At 37.8% G+C, this 10,920-nt stretch overlaps 1 pseudogene; it reads right to left on the reverse strand.

The window, feature by feature from the left end:
• Nucleotides 1-1,704: 1,704 nt before the first annotated feature.
• LOC114489199 lies at nucleotides 1,705-2,548 on the reverse strand (annotated as a pseudogene).
• Between the last annotated feature and the right edge of the window lie 8,372 nt (nucleotides 2,549-10,920).

Genomic DNA, 10,920 nt, shown 5'->3' on the forward strand with positions numbered 1-10,920 from the left:
TGATGGCAATGAGATGAATGTACTGCACAGCCAAGAAGAGCATTATAGCTCTTCTGAAGGCACCACTTCATCAGGTGCTTCATCAGTGGTGCAGTATTTTTGCCCTGGGCCATAACTGCTATTTCTGCTAAAGGCATAGGCGTAACTGATCTGTTCATCCGAGTGATGAACATAGTTATGGGGGAGTTTGCTGGCTGCTGCTTTTTATCTGCAGAGGCAGCTTCTCCATGCAGAGAAATGCTCTTGAGTCCAAAGCGTCTCTGAAATTTGTCAAACCAGTCCTGCTGGCACTGAATAGGGTTGGTCTGGTGGGAGAAACACTTGCCTCGCTGCTTCTGCATTGTCATCCTCATCTTCATTCTCGTCACCATTTGAATGCCCATGCTTTCTGCAAAACTATCATAAAGTTTCTTGGCCTTCATCTGGATGGTGTTGGTATCCCACGAGATATTCTTTTTCTTGCAGTCATTTATCCACAGGACCAATGAAGACTCCATCCTCACAATGCACTTACTGCGGGAAGTGACCACCCTCTTTGCAGTCTTGTTAAAAGTCATTGTTGTCATAGACCTAATCTTCTCTTCTTTCTTTGTGTAGCGAACAGTAGATTTGTTGATCTTGTAATGGATCACACATGTCTGGGAAGGGTTGCTATATTATAGTTAAGTTCTTGGCAGGTGAGACTGAGGAAAAGTAATTTGGAACAAGTTTTACATCCTATTTAGAACAAATCACTAATCCTAACAAGAGGTTATGATAGAAAGATACCGCCTGAAGTTATCCTTTTCATTTTGGTTCATTTTTAGGTTTCATTTGTGATTTACAGTTGTTTGATTCATTTGCTTGTAGTACAGTCCTGCCACAGTGTATTAAAGCACAAGACACCTATTATTTCTTCATCTGCATTTTTCAAGTCTGATACTCTAATACATTCAAATTTGATACATTACTACATCCCTCATATGTCAGCAGCTACTGAATATTAAAAATAATAATAAATGGGTAAAACTCTGCTAAAAATGGAGATTCTACAGCTCTAATGGTACTAGATGAGACAATGAGGGAAGGGAGAAAAGCAAACATGTTCATGTGCTTGGAATGTGGTTCAAGACTTGGGATTTAAAAACAACTTCCCCAAAGAAGCTGGCTATAATGGAATTTTCAGAAAATTCCTTTTGTCCAACAAAAGGACCTGAAAAACCCCAATCCAAACTTTTGAGAACTACAGTGATGCAATGCTATCAATGATGATCAAAGTAGTTAGAGGGAGAAGAATGAATCTGTCTTCCATTTGGCTATGGTTGGTAGCACAGCCTCCTTAGCTGTTGTTGGTGGATCAGTATAAACCATGCAATATTGGGTAGAAAAGCATTGAACTTATTAACCTGAAGTTATGAGGTTTCATGGCTAGGAAAAATTCTGAAGAGTAAAATAACTTTAGGTTAGACCTCTTCCTTCATCATTAAATGTGGCAGAATAAAAAATATAATTACAAGTAGATGTAGTGAAAACAGAAAATTACAAGAGAGAGAACAGAAAAGTATTAAGACAATGCAATAGATTCAACAGTACTCTATGAAGCTGGAAAACCTGTTAAACTTTGAAAAATCTAGCAAAATATCATTCTTGTTTATAAATTACTTATCATACGATCATATGTTGAAACATTTCTTTCCACATACTGAAGAATCCTACATCCAGCTTTTAAGCATTCTGCATTTCTTTGCCCATCTTGCAGCTGAGTGTCTTGTTCAAGTTGATTTTGGTACAGGTATTTGGAAGCTGCCAGTGCAAGGCCTTGAATGTAATGGTTGACATTGTTTGATAATTTTCACCTAACTGCTGTCTGATACTCATTTCTCCATGCTCTATGATTTTAATAAACTCCTTGGCAGTCTGGACTCTATTTGAAACAGTTACTGAATTCTGTACATCTTTATGACTAACCAGTTGCACATTGTCATCTTCATAATAGTGTACTTAAATCTTAAGTACCTTCAACTACCTGGGCTGTAGGTGGTGTGAGGATGAATTCCCATTCAGATCTCCAGCAACCATTCCAAAAGTTTTTAGGCTGAAACCGGCGGCTTTCAATGCATGCAATAATGGTCTGTTGCCCATCTATAGTTTTAGCATAAACAGTACAGAAGTCACTGGAATATGATCTTTCACACATGGCCTTAAATTACTGTCACAGGGTTTCCTCCAGGACTTCAGACCACCATCACTCATCTGGCTGGGGGTCACTTGCTTCTGTCCATAAGTGATCAAACTTAAAGGAAGTTTTGTTTCTCAGACCTAAAAATCCTCTATTGCCCAGGTCACCATGTTCTGTAATTAAGACCTGATCTTTGTATTCTATTTTCACAGACATGAACTGATCCATTTACACTGGGCAAATATAATGTGCCGCCCTTTCTCTGAGGAGGTTGTCATTATTAAGTAGTAGCCAGAACATCATTGAATACTTCATTAAATTCCCCTGGGGGTGCATGAGTGATGAATTTAGCACCTTCTCATCTGACACCCACCCTTGAAAGTCGGCCATCTTGGCTGCTGTGGCACAGTGGTGGGCCCCATAACATATGATTTCTTTTTATACACTGCTGCATTTGAACTTGGCAATGTTTTATTTAGGATTTTGCAAGCATATTTATAGTAATATTGACCTTAGTTCTTTTTTACTATTCTTGTCTGATTTTGCTATCAAGTGTAATAGCCTTATAAAATCCATTGAATATTTTTTTCAGTTTTTTGCTGTCTTGGCTATTTTGCATAAAATAAAGACTCTATTTTCTAAGTTTGGGTACAAATTCACTTGGTAAAATTTTCTGTGGCTGGTGCCTTTTAGGGGATAAGGATGGTCCAAATAATTTTGATTAACAATTAAATTATTTAATAATATCTAAATTCAGATTCATTTTTTAATAATTATTTTCTAGAATATTGTCTACTCCATTGGTTTTAGAATTAATATAAATAAACATTATAGAATTCTCTGCCATATAGTTTATGTATTCATTTTCTTTTTCTTTTTTAACTGATCCATTAATTTTATTTTTATTTTGCCATTTTTCTTTTAAAAAACCTCATATTTTTATTAATTATGCTATTACAATTATCCTGATTCCCCCCTTTCCCCCTCAATATAGCACCCCCCCAGGAAATCCCCCCCAACATGTTCATGTCCATGAGTCACGCATATAAGTTCTTTGGCTACCTATTTCCTATACTGTACTTTACATCTCCATTGCTATTCTGTGACTACTTATTGTACTTCTCAATCCCCTCACCTCTTCACCCATTCTCCATAACCCTCTTTCCCATCTGACAACCATCAAATACTTTCTGTATACATGATTCTGTCTCTGTTCTTCTTGTTTGCTTAGTTTTATTTTTAGATTCAGTTGTTGACATATATGTAGTTATTACCATTTTGTTTCATAGTTTTGATCTTCTTTTCTTAAGTCCTTTAACAGTTCATATATAGTGGTTTGGTGATGATGAACTACTTTAGTTTTTTTCCTTGCCTGGGAAGCACTTTGTCTGTCTTTGATTCTAAATGATATCTTTGCTGGGCAGCAATCTTGTCTATAGATCACTCCTTTTCATGACTTTGAATATTTCTTGCCAATCCTTCTAACTTGCAGTGTTTTCTTTTGAGAAATCAGATGACAGTTTTATGGGAACTCTCCTATAAGTAACTAACTTTTCTCTTGCTGCTTTTAAGATTATCTCTTTATCTTTAATCTTTGGCAGTGTTAAGTATGATGTGCCTTGTAGGCTTCTTTGCATACATTTTGCTTGGGACTCTATGCGTCCTGGACTTGCATGGTCTATTTCCTTCACCAAATTGGGAAGTTTCTTTCATTATTTTTCAAATAGATTTCCATTTCTTGCTCTTTCTCTTCTCCTTCTGGCACCCCTATGATGTGAATGCTAGACCTTTTGAGTTGTCTTAGGGGCTGTTTATACTATCCTCATTTTTGGGGGGGGAGTTCATTTTCTTGTTCTGTGTGATTGTTTTTTGCTTCCTTATGTTCCAAATAATTGATTTGATTCTCAGCTTCATCCATTCTACGGTTGTTTCCCTGTAAACTGTTCTCTATTTCAATTAGTGTATCTTCATTTCTGACTGGATGTCTCTTATGCTGCTGGATCCTCACTAAGTTCCATAAGAATCATTAAAAATAATGTTTTGAACTCTGCATCTGATAGATTACTTATCTCCATTTGTTTAGTTCTTTTTCTGGAGTTTTGATTTGATCTTTCATTTGGAGCATGTTTCTTTGTCTTCATTTTAGCAGCCTCCCTGTGTTTGTTTCTATGTATGACATAGAATTATGTTGACTCTGTGTCTTGGTAGAGTGGCCTAATGTACTAGGTGTCCTGTAGGGTCCAGTGGCACAGCCTTCTCTATCACCCAAGCTGGGTACTTGAGGTGCACCCTTCATGGAAGCTGAGTACACCCTCCTCTTGTAGTTGAGCCTTGGTTACTGTTGTCAGATCAATGGAAGGGATTTACTTAGGCTAGTCAGCTTCAAGGACTGACTGTGACCGCTGACTACCAACCTCTGCCCTCTGTAGAGGGTCAGCTGTGCAGAGGCATGGTGGTGATGCTCTGATGTGGTCTGTAGCTGTCCACTGGGTGTACTGGATGTGGTTTCCCAGGTAGTGAAGGCCAAGGTCAGCCCCCACCTGTCTTGCCAGGGGCACCCTGCCTGAGCTATTAAGCATTTGAGATGGCTGTCATTTGTGCTGGGCTTGGAGATTTCCCAGTGAAGACAAGCTGTGAATCCAGGCAGGCCACTGCTAGTGCCAGGCTGGGGCTCACTGAGGCCAGCTGTTGCTTCTTTGATAGGATTTAGGAGTTGTGAAGCATGAGCCAAGACCAGCTAATCATAAGGAAAGCAGCTTGGGTGGGATCATAAGTTGGGTGTGGCGGAGTCTCTGGGGATCTCAAATGTGAGTCAAACAGTGTTACTCAGGTTGATGGAGTCTCAGATATGGGCACTAGCCTGCCGGTTCTGTTTGGGGAGCGTTTAGAAAGGGACAATGGCCTCTGCTTGCCTTGATGCCAGATACTTTAGTTTATCCGTATATACCACTGGTGCCTTTCAAGCTGCTATCCCAGTGGTGGAGCTCAGAGGGAGTGATTCTGAGTAGGGGAGTCCTTATGTGGGTTCTTTAGGAGGAACTTCTTGGGACTCCAACATTTCTTCTACCCACTCAATCCTTGCTGGTTTTGCAGCCAGAAGTTGTAGGGACTTATTTTCCTGGCACTGGAACCCTGGGCTGGAGTGCCTGGTGTGGAGCTAGAACTCCTTGCCCCTGAAATATCCCTCCCTGAATTTGATCCACCACAGGTGAGTGTGGGACAGCCCTTTCCACATCTGTGCCCCTCTTACCAGTCTGGATGGATGTAGTTTCATTAATTCTGTAGTTGTAGACTTCCATTCAACTCAATATCACAGTTCTCAGACTTCTATTCAACTCGATTTCTGATGGTTCTGAGTGATGGTTGTTTTATATTTTAGTTGTAATTTTGATGTGGTTGTGCAAAGAGGGGAGCCATGTTTGCCTATGCCACTATCTAGACTGGAAGTATATAGTTTCATTTTCATTCCTAATATTGTTCATTTGTGTTTTCTCCTTTCTTAATAAGTCTTGGAGAAGCTTTACCTAGTTTACTAATTTTTTCAAGCCCAGCCTTTGATTTCATTGATAATTTTCATTGCTTAATTTCTGCTTTTATTTTATTAACCTTTTCCATGTACTGTGCAATTACTTTGTTTTTCTAACTCAATATGTTATATATTTCTTTTTTCTTTAGTCTTTGTTTTCCAATAAATGGTTTTTAAGGCTATACATTGTCTTTTAAATACTTCTTGAGCTGTACTCTATAAGCTTTTGCCCAATATATATGCCAACAAGTTAGCCTGCCACATTTTCATAGATGCTAGTAAAAGATTCAACACTCAGCATCACATTATTTTGCTACTTCCTAAACTACAGACCTCACAGAATGATATAAAGAATGCCAGATAATACACCCACACATGAAAGTGGTATTATAGGAAAGGATTCCTGAGTTTAGGGAATCTAAATTTTTTACAACAGGGCAATTTTACTACAGAGAGAGCCAGTATATCTTCCAAGCCTGTACACTATTGAACATCTCCAAGAAGATTGTCCAAACAACGTGTAGTCAGTGCCTATTTCACAATACTTTCAGAAACATGAGATACCTAGGGGGAATTGTTTTCTATAGATCCAACTGGGGAGAATTGATTCTCTAGACCATACAGAGTCTTCTAACCCAGGAACAAAGTATACTTATTCTTGTATATAAGTCTTTTTAAATTTTAGTGATATTTTATACTTTTCAATGTAAAGGTTTTGCATATCTTTCATTAAATTTCTTCCTAGAATTTTTTTGCTTCTATTCTAAAAGAAGTACAAATGATTTTTGTATATTGCAATTGTGACCTTGCTTAAATTACTTGCTTTGTGGATATTTTATTCAGGCCATCTGTGAACAAAGACAATTTTACTCTAACAATAAGAAAGAAATAAAGAAAAACCCCACAATGACCCCAAAGTCTATGGGATACAGCCAAAGCAATTTTAAGAGGGCAATTCATAGCAATACAGACCTACTTAAAAAAAAACAAGAAAAATCTAAAATAATCTAAATTCACACCTAAAGAGACTAGAAGGAGAAGAAAAAGTAAAGCCCAAAGTCAGTAGAACGCAGGAAATAAAACAGAGCGGAAATAAATAAAAAAGAGTCCAAAAAACAATACAGAAGATAAATGAAATCAAGAGCTTTTTTTTTGGAAAGATAAAAAATTGATAATCCTTTAGCAAGACTCATTAAAAGAGAGAATACCCAAATAAATAAAATCAGAAATGAAAGAGAAGTGATGCAAATGGCACCATAGAAATACAAAAAAATTATAGGAAAATACTATGAAACAATTATATGGTGACAAATTAGACAACCTGGAAGAAATGGATAAATTCCTAAAAACATTGATTCTTCCAAGACTGAGTTAATAAAAAACAGAAAATATGAACAGACCAATGACTACTAATGAAATCAAATCAATAATAATAAAAAATTTTATTCATCAAGCAAAAGTTCTGAAACAGATAGCTTCTTAGGTGAATTTTACCAAACATTCAAAGAAGAACTAACACCTATCCTTCTAAAACTATTCCAAAAAATTGAAGAGGAAAGAAGGCTCCCAAGCTCATTTTCCAAGGCCAGTATTACTGTGTTGCCACTGTTCAAGGCCAGGCAGGTTCATGGTATTCGTGTAGATGGAGAAATACTCAGAGTGTTGGGAAATCTGGCATGCCTTTATTCATGGGTGGGTGAGCCATGCATGCTGCAAGCTGCATGTCTATCTGCATGTCTATCTGCATGTCTCATGTCATGGCCCTTGTTCCTCAGTGTGGCACCTGTCCCCTTGCATGCCTGTCATCATCATCGCCCCCAGCAGGGAGTCCCTATCTGTTTAAGTACTAGAGGGGAACAAAGCTGGCAAGATGCCAGAAATTATATAACATATTATAGTATAGTATATAACACAATTCTGCACATGCAAGCTTTCTTCATATTATGGGAACAGTTTATCAGGCCCACTTTCAAGGCTATAAGAACCCTACTTATGAGGCCCCTCCAAGGCTATGGGAACACTGCTTCCCTTAGTTACCCAGACACCTGGGTGAGGAAGCCAGACTGCCTCCACTTACCCTAAAATTATCCTAATTCAAAAACCAAACAAAGACACTACAAAAAGGAAAATTGTAGGTGAGTATCACTGATGAACATAGATACAAAAATCCTCAACAAAATATTAGCAAACCTAATTCAGCGATACATTAAAAAAATTATACCTCATGATCATGTGGGATTTATTCTCAGAATGTGAGGTTGGTTCAATATCTGCAAATAAATTAATGTGATACAACACATAAACAAAAGGATAAAAATCATAAGTTACATCAATAGATACAGAAAAAGCACTTGAAAAGAAATTTTATGATGAAAGCTCTCAGCAAAATGGAAATAGAGGAAACATTCTTCAACATAACAAAGGTCACATATGACAACCCTACAACTAACATCATATTCAGTTGGAAAAAGCTAAAAGAACTTTCCTTATATGAGGAGTGAGACAAGGATGTCCACTTTCACCACTTTTATTCAACATAATATTTATCCAAAACAATTAGACAAGAAAAAAAAAGGACACCCAATTGGAAAGGAAGAAGTAAAACTGACATTAATTGAAGATGACATATCACATAGTGAGAATGCAAATAGCCCACCAAAATAAACTATTAGAACAGATAGATGAATTCAATAAAGTAGCAGAAATTAAAATTAATATTCAGATTGGTTGCATTTTTATACACCAAAAATTAACTATCAGAAAGAGAAATTAAGAAAAACAATACCATTTACAATGGGATCAAAAAGAATAAAATACATAATAAATTTAACCAAGGAAGTGAACGACCTGTACTCTAAAAACAATAAGACATTGAAGAAAGAAATTGAAGAAGTTACAAATAAATGGAAGCATATACTGCACTCATACAGAGCAAGAATCAACATTGTTAAAATGCTCATACTACTCAAAGTAATCTACATAGTCAATGCAATCCCTATCAAAATAATAATTGTGGAGCTCTGGCCAAGATGGACGTGAAGGTAAAAATCCTTTGCTTCCTCACCCAACCAAAAGGAGGATAACAACCACCCTAAAATTAATTAATAAACAACCAGAAGTGCCAGAAAAATCAAACTGTATAGAGCGCCAACAATCAAGGAATTAAAGAAAAAATCAATCAGAACAACCAGACCAGTAAGGCAGCAGACCATAGACTGTGCAGGCAGGCCAGCTGAGAAAAAACACTGCAAGGCAGTGGACTGGGCAGGGGGGCTGGCCACGGCCAGGTGGTGGGCTGTGTGGGCAGGGCTGACTTAAGGGGAGAGTAGACTATGGTGGTTGCCACGGTGGGAGAAACTCCGAGTCTCACATGAGAGTCCATTGGAAAGTGCGCTAGGGACTAGCAGGTGAGCTGCATTGTTCCCTCTCTGGCCCCTCCCACACAGGCAGTGCCACAGCGCAGCAAAGAGGATTGCCCTGCCCAGGTGAATACTTAAGGCCCCACCCCCTTACAACTTACCAGGGGCACCAAGACAAAGAAATATGGCCCAAATGAAAGAACAGACCAAAACCTCAGAAAGACAACTAAGCGAGGAGGAGAGAGCCTATCTGATGGGGAATTTAAAGCCCTGGTAATCAAAATGCTCACAGATCTGATTGAGCTTGGTCAAAAAATGAAAAACAAATGAAAGATACCCAAAATGAAAAAAGCAAAATACTCAGGGAACCAACAGTGACAGGAAGGAAGCCAGGATACAAAGCAACAATTTGAAACAAAAGGAAGAAATAAACATCCAACCAGAACAATGAAGAAACAGGAATTCAAAACAGTGAAGAGAGTCTTACAAACCTCTGGGACAACCTGAAACGCTCCAATATCCGAGTTATAGGGGTGCCGGAAGGAGAAGAACAACAGCAAGAGATTGAAAACTTATTTGAACGAAAAACGAAGGAAAACTTCCCCAATCTGGCAAAGGAAATAGACTTCCAAGAAGTCCAGGAAGCCCAGAGAGTCCCAAAGAGGTTGGACCCAAGGAGGAACACACCAAGGCACATCATCATTAAGTTAGCCAAGATTAAAGATAAGGAGAGCATCTGAAAAGAAGCAAGAGGGAAGGAGAGAGTTACCTACAAAGGAGTGCCCATAAAGCTATCAGCTGATTTCTTAAAAAAAACCTTACAGGCAAGAAGGGGCTAGAACGAAGTATTCCAAGTCATGAAAGGCAAGGACCTACATCCAAGATGACTCTATGCAGCAATCTATCATTTAGAACTGAAGGGAAGATAAAGTGCTTCCCAGATAAGGTCAAGTTAAAGGAGTTCATCATCACTCAGCCATTATTATATGAAATGTTAAAGGGACTTATCTAAGAAAAAGAAGACCAAAAATATGAACGGTAAAATGACAACAAACTCACAACTATCAACAAATGAACCTAAAAGAAAAGAAAAGCAATGAAAACAAAAACTAAGCAAACAAGTACAACAGGAACAGAATCAGAGAAATGGACATCACATGGAGTGATCTCAGTGGGGAGTGGGGAGGGAGGAATAGGGAGGAAAAGGTACAGGGAAGAAGAAGCATAATTAGTAGGCATAAAATAGACGGGAGAGATAAAAAAAATGGTATAGAAAACAGGACTCAAAGAACTTATATGTACAACCCATGGACATGAATTAAAAGTGGGGGGAGTGTGATGCTGGAGGGTTGGGAAGGCAGGGCGGAGAGGGGATAAAGGGGAAAAAATTGGGAAAACTGTAATAGCATAATGGATAAAAAATACTTAAAAATAAGATTTTCATTTTCACACAGCTACAAGAAATAATCCTAAAATTTATATGGAATTACAGAAGCCCCTGAATAGCCACAGCAACCTTGAGAAAGAAGAACAAAGTTGGAGGTATTATGCTACCTGATATCAAACTATACTACAAGGCTATAGTAATCAAAACATTATGGCACAGTCATAAAAACAGACACATAGGCGAATGGAACAGAACAGAGAGCCCAAAAATAAAGCCATGTTTTATTGTAAATTAATCTATGACATAGGAGGCAAGAGTATACATTGAGGTAAATACAGTCTCTTTAATAAGTGGCATTTGAAAAACTGAAGATACATACAAAAATGAAATGACCACCTTCTTACACTATATGGAAGAATAAACACAGTCTTAAATTTAAGAAATTAAGTCATAAAAATCCTAGAAAATAAATACAGGCAGTAAACTCTTT

The sequence above is a fragment of the Phyllostomus discolor genome, chromosome 14 (genome assembly GCF_004126475.2).
Source record: "Phyllostomus discolor isolate MPI-MPIP mPhyDis1 chromosome 14, mPhyDis1.pri.v3, whole genome shotgun sequence".
Classification (NCBI taxonomy): Eukaryota; Metazoa; Chordata; class Mammalia; order Chiroptera; family Phyllostomidae; genus Phyllostomus; species Phyllostomus discolor.